Below are 21,482 nucleotides of genomic sequence, written 5' to 3'. Positions count from 1 at the left end.
TGCATCCTTGCCAACATCTGTTGTTCCCTGAGTTGTTGATATTAGCCATTCTGACAGGGGTGAGGTGGTATCTCATTGTGGTTGTGTTTTGTATTTCCTTTATGATGAGTGATGTGGAGCATTTTTTCATGTGTCGGTTGGCCATCTGGATGTCTTCTTTGGAGAAGTGTCTATTCATGTCTTTCACCCATGTCTTCACTGGATTATTTGTTTTTTGGGTGTTGAGTTTGATAAGTTCTTTATAGATTTTGGATACTAACCCTTTATCTGATATGTCATTTGCAAATATCTTCTCCCATTCTGTCAGTTGCCTTTTAGTTTTGCTGATTGTTTCCTTTGCTGTGCAGAAGCGTTTTATTTTGATGAGGTCCCAATAGTTCATTTTTGCTTTTGTTTCCCTTGCCTCTGGAGACGTGTTGAGTAAGAAGTTGCTTCAGGCAAGATCAAAGAGGTTTTTGCCTGCTTTCTCCTTGAGAAATTTTGATGGCTTCCTGTCTTACATTGAGGTCTTTCATCCATTTTGAGTTTCTTCTTGTGTATGGTGTAAGAAAGTGGCCCAGGTTCATTCTTCTGCATGTCACTGTCCAGTTTTCCCAGCACCATTTGCTGAAGAGACTGTTTTTATTCCATGGATATTCTTCCCTGCTTTGTCAAAGATTAGTTGGCCATACGTTTGTGGGTCCATTTCTGGGTTCTCTATTCTATTCCATTGATCTGAGTGTCTGTTCTTGTGCCAATACCATACTGTCTTGGTGATTAGAGCTTTGTAGTCTAGCTTTAAGTCTGGGATTGTGATGCCTCCTGCTTTGATTTTCTTTTTGAAGATCGCTTTGGCTATTTGGGGTATTTCTGGTTCCATGAAAATTTTAGGATTATTTGTTCTAGCTCTGTGAAGAATGCTGGTGTTACTTTGATAGGAATTGCATTGAATATGTAGACTGCTTTGGGTAGTATCAACATTTTAACAATATTTGTTCTTCCTATCCAGGAGCATGGAATCTTTTTCCATTTTTTTGTGTCTTCTTCAATTTCTTTCATAAGCTCTCTCTAGTCTCCAGTATATAGATTTCTCACCTCTTTGGTTAGATTTATTCCTAGGTATTTTATATTTTTTTGTGCAACTGTAAATGGGATCGATTCCTTGATTTCTCTTTCTGTCGCTTCATTGTTGGTGTATTGGAATGCAATCGATTTCTGTGCATTGATTTTATATTCTGAGACTTTGCTGAATTCACGAATCGGTTCTAGCAGTTTTTTGGTGGAATCTTTTGGGTTTTCTATATAGAGTATCATGTCATCTGTGAAGAGTGAAAGTGTGACCTCCTCCTGGCCGATTTGGATGCCTTTTATTTCTTTGTGTTGTCTGATTGCAGAGGCTAAGACTTCCAATACTATGCTGAGTAACAGTGGCGAGAGTGGACATCCCTGTCTTGTTACTGACCTTAGGGGGAGAGCGCTCAGTTTTTCCCCATTGAGGATGATATTAGCATTGGGTCGTTCATATATGGCTTTTATGATCTCAAGGTATGCTCCTTCTACCCCTACTTTCTTGAGGGTTTTTATCAAGAAAGAATGCTGTATTTTGTCAAATGCTTTCTCTGCATCTACTGAGAGGATCATCTGGTCTTGTCCTTTCTTTTATTGATGTGATGAATCACGTTAATTGTTTTGCGGATATTGAACCAGCCCTGCATCCCAGGTATAAATCCCACTTGGTCGTGGTGAATAATTTTTTTAATGTATTGTTGGATCCGGTTGGCTAATATCTTGAGAATTTTTGCATCCATGTTCATCAGGGAAATTGGTCTATAGTTCTCCTTTTTAGTGGGGTCTCTGTCTGGTTTTGGAATCAAGGTAATGCCGGCTTCATAGAAAGAGTTTGGAAGTTTTCCTTCCCTTTCTATTTTTTGGAACATCTTCAAGAGAATAGGTGTTAACTCTTCCTTAAATGTCTGGTAGAATTCCCCTGGAAGGCCATCTGGCCCTGGACTCTTGTTTTTTGGCAGATTTTTGATTACTAATTTGAACACAGTGGAGGAACTAGAGAGGAAGGCCCAATGTGAAGGAGACATCACCAACATAAAAACGGAAGGAGGTGATGGTGACCTGGATTGGCTGGTTTGGAGGGTGCAGGGAAGGAGGTATAGGAAGGGAAGATCTGCTTATTAAGCCTTTCAAAATAACAAAATAACATTTAGAAAGAAGAGAACATCTGCTAGACAAATTGTGACTTTAATGAGACTTATCACCCCCCAAAACAAACCCGATATTCATGGTTTCCCCTAAAACAAATCGGATTATTCACTTGTGATGGTATTAGTGTTTTAATAAATCTTTACAAATCCCCTTTGGGAACTCTTAAGAATGTGTTCATGAGCTACAACAGAGCCTCAGTTAGTCTTACTACCTCACAGTGTTCTCTGTCTTTGCATGCCTCTATATAGGATGAAAATGTTCTGTATGCATATAAGGTATATATCATTAAAACTTAGTCAGTTGTAAACATTTCTTTTATAAATTGGAGAATGTGGCAAATGACTTTTACCTATTTTCAAAAATCAAATACAATCTAAAAAGGATTTCACATGTGGACTCAGAATACCAAAAAAAAAAAAATGTGCTGCAGGCTCCGATGGTAATCTCTCAAGAGAAATTCCAACAATATTTTGAGCAGCCACTGCACTGGAATTAGTGACCTCCACAGTGTCTGTTGACCCAGGGACCATGTTCTATGATTACATATATTCTGCAAAGTTTTGGTCATTGTAATTAGACAGATTTAAGGTCCACGTTGTCTCCAAATGCAGTCACTCATAATTAGAACCTCTCCCTAAATCACCCATGGAGTACTGACAAAATTGGAAAAGGAAGAGGATCTCCTAATACCACCAAAGACTAAGACAGACACCCTAACAGAGGAATCAGCTTGTTGCGCACTCTGGCTTTGTTTCATGAAAACAGAGCCCTTGTGTCAAGGGGAGAAAACCCTTTCCATGACTTGAACCAGGAAATAGGCAGCTGTGCTTCTCTGTGCACTGATTCCACTTTAGTGGGCAGACAGAATGTGCCCCCCATTTGTGGGCAGTATTTCTGGCAGAAAGGATACAAAGCTTAGAAACGACTGAGCAGTATACCAGGAAGGAACATACTACAAAAATGCAGGTGTGATTCCTCAATAAACTGCCCAAAGTGTGCATGTGTGTGTGTCTGTATTGTACATGTGTGTGTATGTGTGTTATGTGTACGCACTGTGTGTGTTGCATGGGTGTATATGTGTGGTGTGTATGTAGTGTGTTTGTGTGTGTGTGTGAAGGGCGCTAGAAGAATCCTGATAAGAGTGAGTGGTAGGAACTGCCATTGGTCATACCTCCTCCTTTCTTCTTCAGAGCTCAGTAGTGACAGGAGAAAAAAATTTTATCAGTTGCAGAAACTATACTTTTTTTTGTTTGTTTTGTTTCTTAAATTCCACATATGAGTGAAATCGTATGGTATTTGTCTTTCTCTGATTGACTTATTTCACCTGGCATTCTCTTGAGCTCTATCCATGTTGTTGCAAATGGCAAGATTTCATTCTTTTCTATGGCTGAGTAATATTCCATTGTATGTATAAAGCACATCTTCTTTATCCATTCATCTATCGATGGACACTTGAGTTGCTTCCATACCTTCACTATTGTAAATAATGCTGCAATAAACATAAGAGTGCATGTATCTTTTCGAATTAGTGTTTTCATTTCTTTCTTTCTTTTGAAGAACGTATTGGTTCTTTTTTTTACTTAGGAGGAGGAATAATTTATTCTTAACTGCCCAACTCTTTATGTTAGAGCAGCAGCAGGTTGTCTGTCATTTGTACTGCACATATTTTCCCACATTTGTTCTTTGTCTTTCATCTTTATTCTTAAGCTTTTGTTTGTTTTTGTCATTGGAAAGTTTTCATTGTTACCCAGTCGAGGTTATCAATCTTTAGTTTGTGATTGCTGTTTTTCATGATGTGCTCGGAAAGATGTTCACCCAAGATTATGAAAATACCTGTGCAGTCTTTCTTCTAGGTCTTATGTAATTTTGGTTTTTATTTTATTTTTTTAATGTTTTTATTCTCACCAAGACAATACATGTACATGGTCAAAATTTCAATTGGTACTGTAAGTCATAACAAAAACAAAGCGGGCCTCTGCGCCACCACTCCCAACCCAATTTCTGCTTCCTTAAGAGAATCATCTTCAACTCTTGCAGCCATTTTTTTCTGGTGTTTTCTCCCATATTTCTAAACAACAGCCTTACATAACTACTACTTTATTATTTTTAATTTTAGGCATTATTTCCTAACTTCTCTGTATGGAATCTGAGCTTTTAGCTCGCAAACCCCCTTCCTCCCCTTAAACCCCCAATAATTACATCACAATTTTTATGTCAATGTATAGTACTTTTTCATTTCTACTTTGCTCACTGTCTAATTACAGAGTATATTACAATTAAATTTGTTGAACTTTTCTTTTTTTTGGAGTTAATAACTGCCATACTTTGGTTTTTCTTCATTTTTTACGAGCCTCAACTTCTTAGGAGAACTGTAAACTTCTCAGTTATGATCAAACACATAAGATAATTAATTTACCACTTGCTTTTATTTTGTTCTCCTTTGGAGATATCCTTCCTTGAATACTCTGTCCTCCTCCTCTAGTCTAAACTGGATGCTTTCTAAGTTCAATGCACAGTGGTCCTTCCCATCTCTTGGGCATTTCCTGGTGTCTAGCACTGTTTTGGCTGAACATATCCTCTTCCAGTGGTTTCTTAACAATGAATGCAAAGAAGGTTAAAATATTTAAACCTGGCATTTTTGAGTGTCAATATTCTAACTTTATACTCAACTTACAGTTCACCTAGGAATGGAATTCTAAATGGAAATCTTTTCTTTCTTCAGCATTTTGAAAGTATTGTTTCCACAGCATTTGAAAGCAATGCTACTGGCATCCAGTGTTGCTATTGAGAGGTAGAATGCCACACTGATCACTCATCTCTGATGTGCTGTGTGTGTGTGTGTGTGTGTGTGTGTGTGTAGAAGCTTGGGGCGCCTGGGTGGCTCAGTCAGTTAAGTGTCCAACTTCTGCTCAGGTCATGATCTCATGGTTTGTGAGTTCAGGCCCTGCATCGGGCTCTTTGCTGACAGCTCAGATCCTGGAGCCTGCTTCGGATTCTGTGTTTCCCTCTCTCTCTGCCCCTCCCCTGCTCATGCTTTGTCAGTCTCTCAAAAATAAATAAATGTTAAGAGAAAAAATTTAAACTTTTAGAATCTTTCCTTTACCTCTGACAGTCTAAAATGTCATGAAGATCTGCTTTCATGGTGGGTGTCTTCTCTGTTCACCCATCGTATTGGATCTTTGGTAATAGGTTTTCTCATTATCAGCAATTTATGTCTTTCAATTTTTAAGAATTTGTTTTGACAATTCTCTCTCCACTGTGCTTTTCAAAAATGTTCTTTTTATAGAACTCTTATGAGTTGGATATTACCACAATTAGTTGACCCTCTACATTTCTTTTCTTGTCTATTTCCTTCTTCCTTATTATTTTCTCCAGGAGATATGCTCAATTTTATCTTCCAGTCTATTTTTTTAAATATAATTTATTGTCAAGTTAGCTAACATACAGTGTATATAGTGCGCTCTTGGCTTCGGGAGTAGATTCTTATGATTCATTGCTTACATACAACACCCAGTGCTCATCCCAACAAGTGCCCTCCTCCATGCCCATCACCCATTTTCTCCTCTCCCCCACCCTGCCATCAACCCTCAGTTTGTTCTGTGTATTTAAGAGTCTTTTATGGTTTGCCTCCCTCTCAGATTGAAACTGTTTTTCCCCTTCCCTTCCCCCATGGTCTTCTGTTAAGTTTCTCAAATTCCACATTTGAGTGAAAACATGTGATATCTTTCTCTGACTTATTTCACTTAGCATAATACCCTCCAGTTCCATCTACATTGTTGCAAATGGCAAGATTTCATTCTTTCTCATTGCCAAGTAGCATTCCATTGTATATATAAACCACATCTTCTTTATCCATTCATCAGTTGATGGACATTTGGGCTCTTTCCATAATTTGGGTATTGTTGAAAGTACTGCTATAAATATTGGGGTACATGTGCCCCTATGAATCAGCACTCCTGTATCCTTTGGATAAGTTCCTAGTATATTGCTGGGTTGTAGGGTAACTCTATTTTTAATTTTTTGAAGAACCTCCACACTGTTTTCCAGAGCGGCTGCACCAGTGTGCATTCCCACCAATAGTGCAAGAGGGTTCCTCACCAACACCTGGTGTTTCCTGAGTTGTTAATTTTAGCCACTCTGACCAGTGTAAGGTGGTATCTCAATGTGGTTTTGATTTGTATTTCCCTGATGGTGAGTGACATTGAGCATCTTTTCATGTGTCTGTTGGCCATCTGGATGTCTTCTTTGGAATAGTGTCTATTCATGTATTCTGATCATTTCTTCACTGGATTATTTGTTTTTCAGGAATTGAGTTTGGTAAGTTCCTTATAGATTTATCCTACCCCTTTATCTGATGTGTCATTTGCAGATATCTTCTCCCATTCCGTTGGTTGCCTTTCAGTTTTGCTGATTGTTTCCTTCACTGTGCAGAAGCTTTTTATCTTGATGATGTCCCAATAGGTCATTTTTGCTTTTATTTCCCTTGCCTTCAGAGATGTGTTGAGTAAGAAGTTGCTGCGGCTGATGTCAAAGAGGTTGTTGCCTATTTTCTCCTCTAGGGTTTTGATGATTTCCTGTCTCACATTTAGGTCTTTCATCCATTTGAATTTATTTTTGTGTGCGGTTTAAGAAAGTGGTCCAGTTTCATTCTTCTGCATGTTGCTGTCTTGTCCTCCCGGCACCATTTGCTAAAGACACTGTCTTTTTTCCACTGGATACTCTTTCCTGCTTTGTCAGAGATTAGTTGGCTATACATTTGTGGGTTCAGTTCTGGGTTCTCTATTCTATTCCTTTGGTCTATGTGTCTGTTTTTGTGCCAACACCATACTGTCTTGATGATTACAGCTTTGTAGTAGAGGCTAAAGTCTAGGATCAAGATGCGTCCCGCTTTGGTTTTCTTTTTCAACATTCCTTTGGCTATTAGGGGTCTTTTGTGGTTCTATACAAATTTTAGGATTGTTTGTTCTAGCTCTGAGAAGAATGTCAGTGCAACTTTGATTGGTATTGCATTGAATGTGTTGATTGCTTTGGGTAGTATTGACATTTTAACAATATTTGCTCTTCCAATCCGTGAGCATGGAATGTTTTTCTATTTCTTTTGTCTTCTTCAATTTCTTTCATTAAGTTTTCTATAGTTTTCAGCATACAGATCTTTTACATATTTGATTAGGTTTATTCCTAGGTATTTTATGGTTTTTGGTGCAATTGTAAATGGGATCGATTTCTTGATTTCTCTTTCTGTTGCTTCATTATTGGTGTATAGAAATGCAACCGATTTCTGTACGTTGATTTTGTATCCTGCGACTTTGCTGGATTCATGTATAAGTTCTAGCAGCTTTTTGGTGGAGTCTTTTGGGTTTTCCATGTGGAGTATCATGTCATCTGAGAAAAGTGAAAGTTTGACTTCTTTGCCAATTTGGATGCCTTTTTTTTAAATGTTTATTTCTGAGAGAGAGAGAGAGAGAGAGAGAGCAAGTGAGCATGAGCAGGGAAGGGACAGAGAGAGAGGAAGACACAGAATCTGAAGCAGGTTCCAGGCTCTGAGCTGTCAGCACAGAGTCCGACTCGGGGCTCAAACTTGTGAACTTTGAGGTCATGACCTGAGCCGAAGTTGGATGTCTAACCGACTGAGCCACCCATGTGCCCCTCAATGCTTTTTATTTCATTTTGTTGTCTAACTGCTGATGCTAGGCCTTTCAACACTATGTTAACCAATGATGGTGAGAGTGGACATCGCTGTCATGTTCCTGATCTCAGGGGAAAGCTCTCAGTTTTTCCCCATTGAGGATAATATTAGCTATGGGCTTTTCATATATGGCTTTTATGATGTTAAGGTATGTTCCTTCTATCCTGACTTTCTTGAGGGTTTTTATTAAGAAAGGATGCTGGGGGCGCCTGGGTGGCGCAGTCGGTTAAGCGTCCGACTTCAGCCAGGTCACGATCTCGCGGTCCGTGAGTTCGAGCCCCGCGTCGGGCTCTGGGCTGATGGCTCAGAGCCTGGAGCCTGTTTCAGATTCTGTGTCTCCCTCTCTCTGACCCTCCCCCGTTCATGCTCTCTCTCTGTCTCAAAAATAAATAAACGTTAAAAAAAATTTTTTTTTTAAATCTAGTTTGTCTGATGTAAGTATGGCAACTCCAGCTTTCTTTTGACTTCCAGTGGCATGATAGGTGGTTCTCCATCCCCTTACTTTCAATCTGAAGGTGTCCTCAGGTCTAAAATGAGTCTCTTGTAGACAGCATATAGATGGATCTTGGGGTTTTGTTTTGTTTTGTTTTTTGTTTTGTTTTAATCCATTCTGATACTCTATGTCTTTTGATTGGGGCATTTAGTCCATTTACATTCAGAGTTATTATTGAAAGATATGGATTTAGTGTCATTGTGTTATCTATAGGTTTCGTGCTTGTTGTGATGTCTGTGGTCCTTTGTAGTCTTTGCAGCATTGCACTCACAGAGTCCCCCTTAGGATCTCTTGCACGGCTAGTTTAGTGGTCATGAATGCCTTTAGTTTTTGTCTGGGAAAGCCTTTATCTTCCCTTCTATTCTGGATAAAGGATTCTTGGCTGCATATTTTTCCTATTCAGCACATTGAGTATTTCCTGCCACTCCCTTCTGGCCTGCCAAGTTTCAGTAGACAGGTCTTCTATTACCCTTGTGTGTCTACCCTTGTAGGTTAAGGCCTGTTTGCCCCAGGTGCTTTCAGAATTCTCTTTATCTTTGTATTTTGCCAGTTTCACGATGATATGCCATGAAGAAGGCCTGTTCTTGCTGAATCTGAAGGTAGTTCTCTGTGCCTCCTGAATTTGGATGTCTGCTTCCTTCCCCATATTAGGGAAGTTCTCAGCTATAATTTGTTCAAGTAAACCTTCTGCCCCTTTCTTTCTCTTCTTCTTCTTCTGGAACTCTTATGATACTGGTATTATTACATTTCATTGAATCAGTTCTCTAATTTTCCCCTTGTGGTCTAGTATTTTCTTATCTCCCTTTTTCTCAGCCCCATTATTTTCCATAATTTTATCTTCTATTTCACTTATTCCCCTCTCTGCCTCCTCCCTCCTTGCTGTTACTGCATCTAGTTTATTTTGCACCTCATTTACAGAATTTAATTCATCATGACTGTTTCGTAGTTCCTTGATCTCTGCAGCAATAGACTTTCTCCTCTGTTCTGTGCTTTTTTCAAGCTCAGCTATTAATCTTATGACTATCATTCTAAATTCTTGATCAGATATATTGTTCATATCTGTTTTGAGCAATTCTCTAGCTCAATTGTCATTTCTTCCTGTAATTTCTTTTGAGAATTCTTCCATTTCATCATTTTGGCTAGTTTTCTGTCCTTTGCGTGTTTTAATAGCTTTTTATGTGTCCTGCACCTGTGAGCAGGGGTCATACACTGTCCATGGCCTGGCCCTTCAGGAGGTGTTTTTGGAGTGTCTTGCATGCTCTCTGTTGTTGTGGCTCTGGTTGCTTTATCATCCTACTCCTAGTGGTGGTTGGGACCTTCCACCAGGTGTGCATTGATTTGTTCATTGGCGTAACCCTGGAAAAACTTTGAAAAGGGGTTGGTCGTAGAAGAAGCCTTATCCCATACAAAGAGAGAAATGACAAAAGTGGGGAAAAAGAAAAGAAAAAAAAAGAGAGAGAAAAAATTGACCAGGCAGAGAATCAGAGAAACTATATGGCTTAATCCAGAGAGAGAGGAAAGTAAAGGAGATACAGAAGAGGTGTAAAAAGAATAGGTTAAAAATGTCTGCTTAAACAAACCAACAACCAGAATAGAGAAGGGAAGAAATAGAAGGAAGAAAAGAAATAAATATAATAAAATAAAATATATATAAAAGAATGGACCAAGTATCAAATTAGAAAACGCAAAACCACTGGACAGATATCTGTCTGTGCCTTGGAACTGGTGGCTGTGCTAGTGTGGAGGAGAGGCTGTCAGTGTCAATCTTGCTCTGTTAGGTATGCAGTCACCAGGTATGGAGGTGTGTGGGTTGATGTAGGTGGGCCCCACCTCCACTGTAGGCCAGGTGTTTTGTTCCCTGAAGCCCCACTTTGTTGGTAATGGGGGGAGAATAGCGACACCCAAATCTCTCCTCCCTGGACAGGATGTCCCCGATTACTCCGTTTAGGCCGTCCTCACAGTGCTGCATGGGCATGAGCAGTCCTCTTTGTCCCACTCCACAGTCTCCCATACTTCCCAGGCACTTGGCTGGGATTCAAACCCTAATGTCTTAAAGGATCCTGCTCCGCTGGCCCTGGTTCTGGGGGAGTGCCACTCCACCCAGCCAACAGAGGGCCTCCGGCTGGGGGGAGCCTGCAGGGTCTTTTGTTCTTGGAATGGATATATACCTTCTTCCCACAGCACTCAAGGGAGGGGACTGCTCTCTCTGACTGCGCCTCTGAGCTGGCTACCGAGCCTGGAGCTGGTTTCCCTCCTCCCCAGGTGTGCACACAGGGTGGTGGGCCCCAGTCTAGAGGAAGTCCTGCAACCCTGGATCCTCCCTGTTAAGGCTATTTGCAAGTTAGAAGTTGGTTCTTTTTCCGTTTTTCCCGTTCCCCGGTCTGTAGTTTTTCTTTTGTCCAAATGCAATCCTGCACTTCTACAGACTTTCTTTCTCTTCCTTTTGTCTCTCTGCGGAAGGGGATCCCTACCCTCCGTGCCTCTGCTGCCCGTTTTATCTCTCCCAGTTCGCAATCACGTACCTATGGCCTGTCAGGTTGTCCCCTGTGGACCTCTAGAGATGTTTCTGTCACTCTGTAGCCTGGATTCCTGGAATTCCAAGTCTTCTGGCAAAATACTGCTGTGTTTGAGGGATGAGGAAACTTTGGGTTCCCCTACTTCTCTGCCATGTTGACTCTAGTTTTTACTTTTTTTTAAAGTGTTTGTTTATTTATTTATTTTTAAAATTTATGCCAAGTTAGTTAGCATATAGTGCAACAATGATTTCAGGAGTAGATTCCTTAATGCCCCTTACCCGTTTAGCCCATCCCCCCCTCCCACCACCCCTCCAGTAACCCTGTTTGTTCTCCATATTTAAGAGTCTCTGATGTTTTCGTCCCCCTCCCTGTTTTTATATTATTTTTGCTTCCCTTCCCTTATGTTCATCTGTTTCATATCTTAAAGTCCTCATATGAGTGAAGTCATATGATATTTGTCTCTCTCTGACTGACTAATTTCACTTAGCATAATACCCTCTAGTTCCATCCATGTAGTTGCGAATTCTAGTTTTTACTTTAAAACATTTGTTGTATTTGGAATTTATTTTGTATAATGAATGAAACAAGAACCCAAATTTTATTTAAAACATTTCACACCAAACCTGTATTTATCTTTCCTACTATTCATCACAGTTATAATATCATAATTATTTATGTGATTATCTCTTCCCAGTCACTATTGATTTGAAATATCACCTTTTTATTATGCAGTTGGAGTACTTTTTTATTTTATTTTATTTTTTTTCAACGTTTATTTATTTTTGGGACAGAGACAGAGCATGAACGGGGGAGGGGCAGAGAGAGAGGGAGACACAGAATCGTAAACAGGCTCCAGGCTCTGAGCCATCAGCCCAGAGCCTGACGCGGGGCTCGAACTCCCGGACCGCGAGATCGTGACCTGGCTGAAGTCGGACGCTTAACCGACTGCGCCACCCAGGCGCCCCGGAGTACTTTTTTAAATGCTCCCTCCCACAAATACCATCTTGGGATTTTGACCATAAACAAGGTGATTTTCTAGATTATTAGAATTTATATTTAAGTATTTATATTTTTACAACCATACTGAATATTTCTGTTTACTCACAAGGCATGCCTTTTCACCTTTTCACTCACTTTATTTTATATTTCTTGGTAATTTTCTGCTTTTTCATATAATTCAAATTTGTGTAGTTTTATGTTTTTGTGTTTTTACGAATGGATTGATTTGGGGTTATATTTTAATATACTGTAAGACTTGTGATTTTTGAATATTAACATTATATCATGAAAAAATTTTGAACTCTCTTATTTTTACTTTTCAATAATTTTCTGCTGAATCTTAGACTTTTGTATTATCTGCAAATAATGATAATTTTGTTTTCTTCAATCTAATATTTAACCCTCTTATTTTGTTGTTTAATTGCAATATCTATCACGTAAAAGCAATGTCATACACATTATCAGCAAGGGTGGTATTGGCCTTTGGCTTGAGATATGTCTGGATGTTAAGGAAATTATTCACCTAATCCCATTTCACAAAGAGCATTTATCAGGAGTGGACACTAAATGTTATGAGTTATTGATATCTATAAGGATTCATATGGTAGGACAACCCTTTGATCAATAATAGTATAGATTACCTAATATTTAGCCACATTTGCATTAATGGAATACACACCCACAATCATAGTGTACTGCTGTTTAAGTCCATTTCTAGATTCTATTTGCTAATACTTTATTTAGAACCTTTTAAAAATCAGTTTTGATATCTCTAGTTTTCTCTTGTGCATTATCTGTTTAAAATAGAAGTATATTGGTATTTGTTAATGGACAAGAGTTCCTTCTTTCTTTCACCTAGGACATTTTAAAGAACAAGAATCTCTTTCCTTCTGGTTTTCCAATTATGTCAGTACAGAATTGTCCAGTGTTCTCTGTGATTGTGAAGTAGGCTTTGCCTCTAGACAGTGCCCCAATGTGATAGGAAACAAGGAAGAAGAAATGGTGTGTTGGGCAGGACAGTCTCTCTTGCAACACTGTATAGCAATTAGTGGTGGACCAATGGACTCTATGAGGGAGTGTTTATTATTCTTCCAGAAGCTTGTCCATGTCTCCAGAACTCATACTAGTGAGAACCTCTGGAATTTCCTTCACTTATGACCTGCAGCACTGCACTGGTTGGTGTTAGGTCATGGGACTTTCAATTTGTTCCACGTGGCATTCTATTTGGCTATAATCTTCAGAGTGAACTGATATGCCGATGGGAGATGGTTATGTTTCCAAGGGAATCAGAAAATTTAAAAATAAACCAATAGCTTGTAGCCTGTTTACTCAGTGTATTTTTAGTTTTTCACTGGAGACAGGGCACTAGGGTAGCTAAGAGATGGGAACACAACTTCAGAAGGAGAGTGGTTCCATCTGAGGGATCAGGATCAAGAGTTAAGATTTAGAATAGTGCATCTGTAAATGAAACCATGTGTCCTTTATCAAGGCCAGAACATTTCAGTTATTTCCTTATGATCTTTACAAATCAGATAATGACAGCTAGGGACACTTCTAAGTCTCTTGTTTTATAAATAGAATATGAATACAGGAATGATTATGATCTATTGAATGCTTACCCTGTCCTCGGTCTGGAGCTAAGCCCTTTGTAAACAACTTATGTTGTAGGTATCTAATTGTTATCATCATCACCATCATCCCCATTTTAAAGATGGTAAAACTGAGATTTAGAGTGGTTACATCATTATTCAAGGTCACTTACAGCACCCACCAGGGCTTTGTACTCTCAATCTTGAGCTTGGAAATTTTTTTTTGTCTACACAGTTACATAAGTGCAGACATCTGGCTCATTATGAGAGGAGTCTCTGAATGATAAACTCAACTTCCTGTTCTCTAGTTAAGAGATCACAAAAAGACGACCCCTGGGAATAAAAATCAAGCGCTAGCAGATATTGCTTTTTGCTTCTCAAATGTCAGGGTAACACCCTAGTGTTCCATTTTTTTCAGATTTCAATAGAATTCATTTTGTTTTCCAGTAAATACAGTTTTAGTTTTGCAAACTTAGATTTTAGGGTGGGTGTGAATACATGTTTGTTCTAGTTGCTTGGATGTCAAAACAATTTGTACTATAGTTAATTTTTCTATGCCTCTTGGCCGTTGGTTTAAACAGCATTCCAGCCCCTGGGAGAGTTGGCAAAGAAATGAGTTCACCTCCTAGGAAACTCCTAAGTGAACGACTCTTGTTCTTGCTCTTGGTAATTAAATTCTCACATTCACCTCAGGAGTAGCTTCTCTTTTATTTCCTATGATATTTTAACCTTTTTATCCCCTGAACAATGACCAGAGCACCCCATTATGCAAATACCGTTGTGTCTTCTTGAGTCTTGCCCATGTTAGAAATACCCTGGCAAACACCGTAATTCAAGGTATCACCAGCTTTCTCCTTGAGAGACATCCTAAGTAAAGTGGCCTGCAGAGAATGTCCTCTGTCACATAGAAGAGTGTTGGTCATCTGTCTCTAATATTTCTTCACACTGAAACTTGCCAAGGCTCACATGTCCCAGGTTCAGAAAACAGCATTGCATGTCAGCTGATTCAGAAGCTCTAGATCAGTGGTTTACAATCTTCGCGGTACATTGAAATCACCCAGGAAGCTTTAAAAAATACTTACACTCGGGTCTCACATGACTATGATTTAATTGGCCTAGAGTGCCACGTGGGCATTGACATTTTTTTTTTTAAAGCTTCTCAGCTAACTACTGTGCAAGCCACATTTGGAAAACTCTGCCCCAGAGGGTAGGAATGCAGGTTTGGCTTTTCCCTTATTTGGAGCAGAAGAAAAAGGAATAGGCAAGTCCCTGTGATGCCTCAGAACCCAGTGCCTTCCAGAGTGCCTGGGTGGCTCAGTCGGTTAAGTGTCCAACTCTTGATTTCAGCTCAGGTCATAATCTCATGGTTTGCAGGGTTGAGCCCCATGTCAGGCTCTGTGCTGATGGTGCAGAGCCTGCTTGAGATTCTCTCTCTCTCTCCCTCTCTCTGCCCCTCCCCTGCTCTCTCTCTCTCTCTCAAAATAAATAAAACTTAAGAAAAAAAAAGAATACAGTGCCTTCCATGGGCCTCCTCCCCCAGTGTCTATCCTCAGAATCATACTTTACAGAGAAAAAATTAACTTCATCATAGTTTTTACCAACAGGGAGGATGTAGTTGATATTTATTTGTTTGTTTGTTTGTAATTGAAGTGTAGTTGACATACAATATTATGTTAGTTTCAGGTGTACAGCACAGTAATTTGACATTTATATGCATTACTAAATACTTGCCATGATAAGTGTATTTACCATCTGTCACCATACGAAGTTATTACCATATTGTTGACATTATTCCCCATGGTGTACTTTTCACCCCCATTACTTTTGTGACAGGAAGTTTGTACCTCTTAATCCCTTTCACCTATTTTTTAAATATAGTGCTTCATGTTGAATTGAGACTATAGCAAACCTTAATGACAACACATATTATACAGAGCCTGAAACCAAGTAACACCATTTTATAATTGCAGTATTTTAGTTCTTCTGGAAGGAAGTTCATGGATGTTTATAACTATTTAGTAGGTGTATATCCTCCGTTGTCAGTCCCCTTCCACTGACTCTTTCATTCTGGGTCACAAACATACATATCTTCCCTGGGCTTTAAAATATTTCCCTTTTTTTTGCTTCCCACTCAATCCACCTTACCACCTTCTCATGTCCTCTCACTGCCAAATTCTTGAAGAGCACAACCTATACTTTCTGCTCTTTTCCAAACATCGCTAGATTTAGGATTCCTCTCTATATTTCCATGAAACTGTACTCACAAACGTGATCAATGGTTTGGGGATTCAAATCCAAATCCAGTAGCTTCTCACTCTTCTTTCTGCTTGACCTGCAGTTACTTAACACCTTTTACAATTCTATGAAACAATGGCAATGAAAACACCATGAACTTGACACAAAAATCTCTACACAGATCAGGGAAACATAATTGAGTCCAGAAATAACTTTGGGTGCATGTAGTCAGTTAATATAGGACAAAGGTGGACGTCACATTAAGTGGGAAAAGAATCCATCTATTTAATTAGTGGTCTGGTTATGCATCATGAAGAAAATGAGGTTGGACCTCTTCCTCATGCATCACACACAAAAAGTATATCTCAGATGGATTAAAGTTTTAAATGTGAGTAAAAGATGGGTGCCTGGGTGCCTCAGTTGGTCAAGTGTCTGACTCTTGATTTTGGCTCAGGTCATGATCTCACGGTTCGTGGGTTTGAGCCCTGCGTCAGGCTCTGTGCTGACAGTGCAGAGCCTGCTTGGGATTCTCTCTCCCCACCCCCACTCTCTCTCTCTGCCCTCCACCACTTGCATTCTGTCTCAAAAATAAATAAATAAACATTAAAAAAATAAATGGAAAAAAGGAAAATTTAGGGGAATATATGTATAAACTGGGATAAAGGGAGAATTCTTAAGCAATTCAGAAAGCCCAGAATTTATCAAGGAAAACATAGATATGGATAGCTACATTAATTTTTTTTGTGTATATTGAAAAACACCAAAATCAAAGTCAAAAGACTCATGGCAGGTTGGGAAAAATACTAGTAATACATGGTAATAGAGATTTAATGTCCTACAGGTTGATTTAAAAAAAATTTTTTTTAATGTTTACTTTTGAGACAGAAAGAGACAGAGCGCGAGTTGGGGAGGGGCAGAGAGAGAGGGAGACACAGAATCTGAAACAGGCTCCAGTCTCTGACCTGTCAGCACAGAGCCCAATGTGGGGCTCTAACCCGAGAACCATGAGATCATGACCTGAGCCAAAGTCGGATGCTTACCCGACTGAGCCACCCAGGCACCCCTACAGATTGATTTTTAAAAAGTCAAATTTTGTTTAAATATTTTTATGTTTATTTATTTATTTTTGAGGCGGGGGGAGAGCCCACAAGTAGGGGAGGGGCAGAGAGAGAGTGTGAAGCAGGTTCTAGGCTCTGTACTATCAGCACAGAGCCTGTCACTGGGTTCAAACTCATGAACCGTGAGATCATGATTTGAACCAAAGTCAGTCGCTTAACCAACTGAGCCATCCAGGTGCCCCCTAAAAAGTCAAATTTTAAGTGTGTGAGGACATAATGAGGCAATTTATAGAAAAGGAAATGCAAATGTCCAATAAATGTGGAAGACAGAGTGATACAAATTAAGGCAATTAGGAGATACCATTTTTCACTGCGGTTGGCAAAACATAAGCATTGATGAGCTGGTAGAAATATGAATCTCTGCAGTTTTTACGAATTCAGTCCAACAATATCCATTAAAATGAAAAACGTATTTATATTTGGCCTTGAAATCTCACATTTGGTAATCTGCCTCCAAGAAATAAGGACGCCGGTATGTAAGTATGTGTGTACAAGGATCTTTGCTGTTTCTTTGTTTGTCTTTGTAAGAGAGGAGAGGCATGGAGTGTGTCCCTTAGAATTGGGGGGCTGAGCCCAGAAACAGATCTTACAGACAAGTATTCTTCTGAATCGATCCTCATCTTATTACTTATTATTCAGTTCTTCTTTTCCTTGCTTCTTTTACCTTTATGGCAAGTTTGATTTGTCACATAATAATAGAAATATTTTAGAATCTCTTATTTTTATTCTATTTTTGTCATCTTTTCCTTAGTTTTCAGCAGGTTTCACTCTTACATGTTATTTGATACATAAAAGATAATGGCTATTATCTTTCAAGTGTAAGTTACGTGACTTTTTCAAGTTCTTTTTTTCTTGGATTCTACTTTATCTAGAATAATAACTACAGTCTCTACTTTTTGTTTAATTTACATTTGCTTTATATTTCCTTGTCCATCTTTTGATAAATCTGTGTCATTTTTATGTTTTTCAAGGTTTTGGGATGTCACAGATGACATTAAAAATTTTTTTTCAATGTTATTTACTTTTGAGGGACAGAGCGTGAGTAGGGAAGGGACAGAGAGAGAGGGAGACACAGAATTCAAAGCAGGCTCCAGGCTCTGAGCTGTCAGCACAGAACCTGACGTGGGGCTCGAACCCACAAACCGTGAGATCATGACTTGAGCCGAAGTCAGACACCCAACTGACTGAGCCATCCAGGCGCCCCACACATCACATTTGAAGTTATACTTATGGTTTTCTCTAAGCTTTTTAAAAGCATTTTTTAAGCTGTAATTCTCTATTTGTCAACGATGGGATTTAAGTAGTGGGATTTACTTTTCTTACTGAGTATGAGGAATTCAGAAAACCTCTGATTCCTCCTGTTCTTGACAGAGCAGTTGAAAAGCTGCAATTCTGGGTGCATCTGGTATGTAGCTGCATCCTCATCTTTATACAAGGCAAACATTTCTTATTAACCTACGAGCTGGAAGGAGTCAGAAAATTGGGATATTTAGCTTCATGCACCTTCATTCCAGGGAGGACCATCTCTCCTGCTGTTAGTTTTGGGTCTCACTGCTGGCAGTGGGTCTGGCAGATCTGGGGCTCTTCCAAAGGAGGTTTGACAAGATCAGGGTTGGCGGTGTGAGCTCTGGGGTCACTCCACCAGGACTTGCATCCTGACTTCATCACTTACTGGAAGAAGAAAGGGGAGGGAATGACAATAGCAGAATTCTAAAAGGTGGTTTTGAGGATTAAGTGACACAATCCATACCCCTGCTATATACTAAATTCTCATTAAATGTCAGCTGCTATTCTTATTTTTATCATCATGATCATGATCATCATCATCATGGACTGATGAACTTTCAGGATCATTTCTGCCAGAGTTTAACAAAGTAGAAACACAGTGGTTGCTCTCTCCTCCTCTAGAACTTTCTGCTCAGTTTTCCCACAGACCAAGCACATGCTGGAGCCTGGGAGGCTCAGTCAGTTAAGTGTCTGACTTTGGCTCAGGTCATGATCTCACAGTTCATGAGTTCGAGCCCCGTGTCAGGCTCTGTGCTGACAGCTCAGAGCCTGGAGCCTGCTTTGGATTCTGTGTCTTCCTTTTTCTCTACCCATCCCCTGCTCTCACTCTGGTCTTCCTCCCTCTCTCAGTAAAAAAAAAAAAAAAAAAAAAACATTAAAAGAAAAGAGTAAACTTACTGTCACAGAGCAGAAACTGAGACTTTCTTCAGTTGGCTCATTTCTCTCATATAACATAAGGGGCAAGTCCTTACCACCTCCAGAAAGAGTCTTCCACAGAGTCCTCTGTTAAAGAACCTTCTTTCTTCCCATGTCCCTCTGTGAAGTCCCCATGGCTCCTGGTTCCCACTCAGTTTTCTTGGAAAATGCAACCTCATTTCAGGAGAAAGAGAAGTTATAGTCCCCAGGATCTTCAAAATGCACCTTTACCATCTCCTGGATGCTGGTGCAGGCATACTCTGCTCCTACTTTGCCAGCTTCAAAGGCAGGAGAGGGTCTGGCCTGTCATCGTGGTAGATGGTGAGTTCCCTTCTTCTGGGTTAACTTCCCTCCAACAAGAGCGACGGCTCATTCAAAGCCACAGTTCCCTAAGCAGCAAATGTACTTCATCATCCAGCCCAAGAGTCAGCAAATTTTTTAATTAAATAAAATCATATATTGAGTCATTATATATACATATACGTATGTACAGTCTGTGTATATATAGTATATGTTATATATATATGTATATACACAGTCTATACATACGTATTGTATATTTAAATATACGTATGTATAATGTGTATATGTAATATTATATATAACATAGGGGCGCCTGGGTGGCGCAGTCAGTTAAGCGTCCGACTTCAGCCAGGTCACGATCTCGCGGTCCGTGAGTTCGAGCCCCGCGTCAGGCTCTGGGCTGATGGCTCGGAGCCTGGAGCCTGTTTCCGATTCTGTGTCTCCCTCTCTCTCTGCCCCTCCCCCGTTCATGCTCTGTCTCTCTCTGTCCCAAAAATAAATAAACGTTGAAAAAAAAAATTAAAAAAAAAATTATATATAACATATATAATAACATATATAAATATAATATGTATTATATATATATGATCTATTTCTGAGCTAATTCTTCCTTTCTATGAATCTCTGTTCAGATCTTGGCTGTATCACTGATTATGTTCCTGTGTTTTTATAATCTATTTCAGTAGAGAACAGAGCTAGTTTCCCCTTCAGTGCTTTTGTTTTTCATAATTGTGTAGCCATTTGTGACCGGATTTTAGGTTAACCCCCCCATACATATCTAGATCCTCCTTCTCTTCATGAGAGGCTAGAGAAGACAACATTCAAGTTCCCAACCTCCTTTGTTGTCTTTGGGGGACAGAGGATACAGTTCTGGTGAATTAGGTTGAAATGAAATCTACTTGTGGACTTTTTGGGAAAGTTTTCACTTTGCTGATAAAGGGTACAATTGGGGCTGTTGCTTCCTTTCCCTTTCTTCTTGTCTTGAAAGCAGCTGTGTTGTGGCCATTTTTTTTAATTGGAGAGAGAGAGAATCTTTTCATTTTTTCTGAATTTTTTTGAGAGAGAGGAGGATGCATGAGCTGGGGGGAGAGGGGAAAGGAGAGAGAGAGGGAATCTTAAGCAGGCTCCATACCCAGCTTGATCCCAAGACCCTGAGATCATGACCTCAGCTGAAATTAAGAGTCAGATACCTAACTGACTAAGCCACCCAGCCACCTGGGAATCTTTTTTTTTTTTTTAAGTTTATTTATTTATTATTTTAAGAGAGAGAGAGAGAGAGAATCTCAAGGAGGCTCTGCACTGTCAGGGTAGAGCCCAATGTGGGGCTTGAAATCAGTGGGGCTTGAACTCAGGAACTGTGAGACCATGACCTGAGCTGAAGTCAGATGCTTAGCGAAAGAATATTAAGCAGCCTCCACGCTTAGTGTGGAGCCCAATGTGGGGCTCAATCCCATGACCCTGGGATCATGACCTGAGCTGAAATCAACAGTTGGACGCTCAACAAACTGAGCTTCCCCGGCACCCCATGGCAGCCATTTCAAGCATGAGAATCGTTTTGTCATGTTAAGAAGTAAAGTCAGTTAAACACGGGGGCTTTGTACAGCTCTGTGGAATGAAAGGGCTATTTTATAAAATATCCTTTCTCTAGAACTGTGGGGAAAATTAGGCAAAATGTGGCCCAAATCCTGAGAGTGAGTTTCATTAATTCATCCATTTAACAAAGCTTGGTTGAGTCTTTCCTGCATGATGTTTGTGTGCATAGAAAATGATCTTGTTGGGGTGTCTGGTTGGCTCAGTTGGAAGAGCACGTGACTCTTGATCTTGGGTTGGGAGTTCAAGCCCCATGTTGGGTATAGAGATTACTTAAATAGATCAATAATCTTAAAGAAAATAAGCTCATTGTCAGCGATTGATGGGTGCACAGATAAGGAGCAAGAAATCAACCTGGATGATGGTTTCTATTTTCCACCTGAGTAAATAACATTCAAGTCTGGGTGATAGACACCTGCCTCTCATGGACTCTTTACAAGAACAATTTCCCAGCAGAAGCTGTTTGCATTTCCTAGGCTCTAGTGTCCACCCAATCCCTAACTTCCGAGGATGACTTTTCCTGTCTCAAATTGCCTTGCATAGAGAACATTCCCT

At 39.7% G+C, this 21,482-nt stretch overlaps 1 long non-coding RNA gene across 1 annotated transcript; it reads right to left on the bottom strand.

Annotated features, from left to right (window-relative positions):
* Nucleotides 1-15,067: 15,067 nt before the first annotated feature.
* LOC147574996 (uncharacterized) lies at nucleotides 15,068-19,637 on the bottom strand. The gene is made up of 2 exons (XR_015242951.1): nucleotides 19,017-19,637; nucleotides 15,068-18,503 (listed from the first exon to the last, which is right to left on the bottom strand). It is a non-coding gene; the product is annotated as an uncharacterized LOC147574996 (long non-coding RNA).
* Nucleotides 19,638-21,482: the final 1,845 nt, after the last annotated feature.

Source organism: Puma concolor, chromosome D4, assembly GCF_028749965.1.
Source record: "Puma concolor isolate L17-30 chromosome D4, mPumCon1.1.hap2, whole genome shotgun sequence".
NCBI classification, from domain to species: domain Eukaryota; kingdom Metazoa; phylum Chordata; class Mammalia; order Carnivora; family Felidae; genus Puma; species Puma concolor.
The sequence above is the reverse complement of the archived record's forward strand: the minus strand, read 5'-3'. Positions and strand labels throughout refer to the sequence as shown.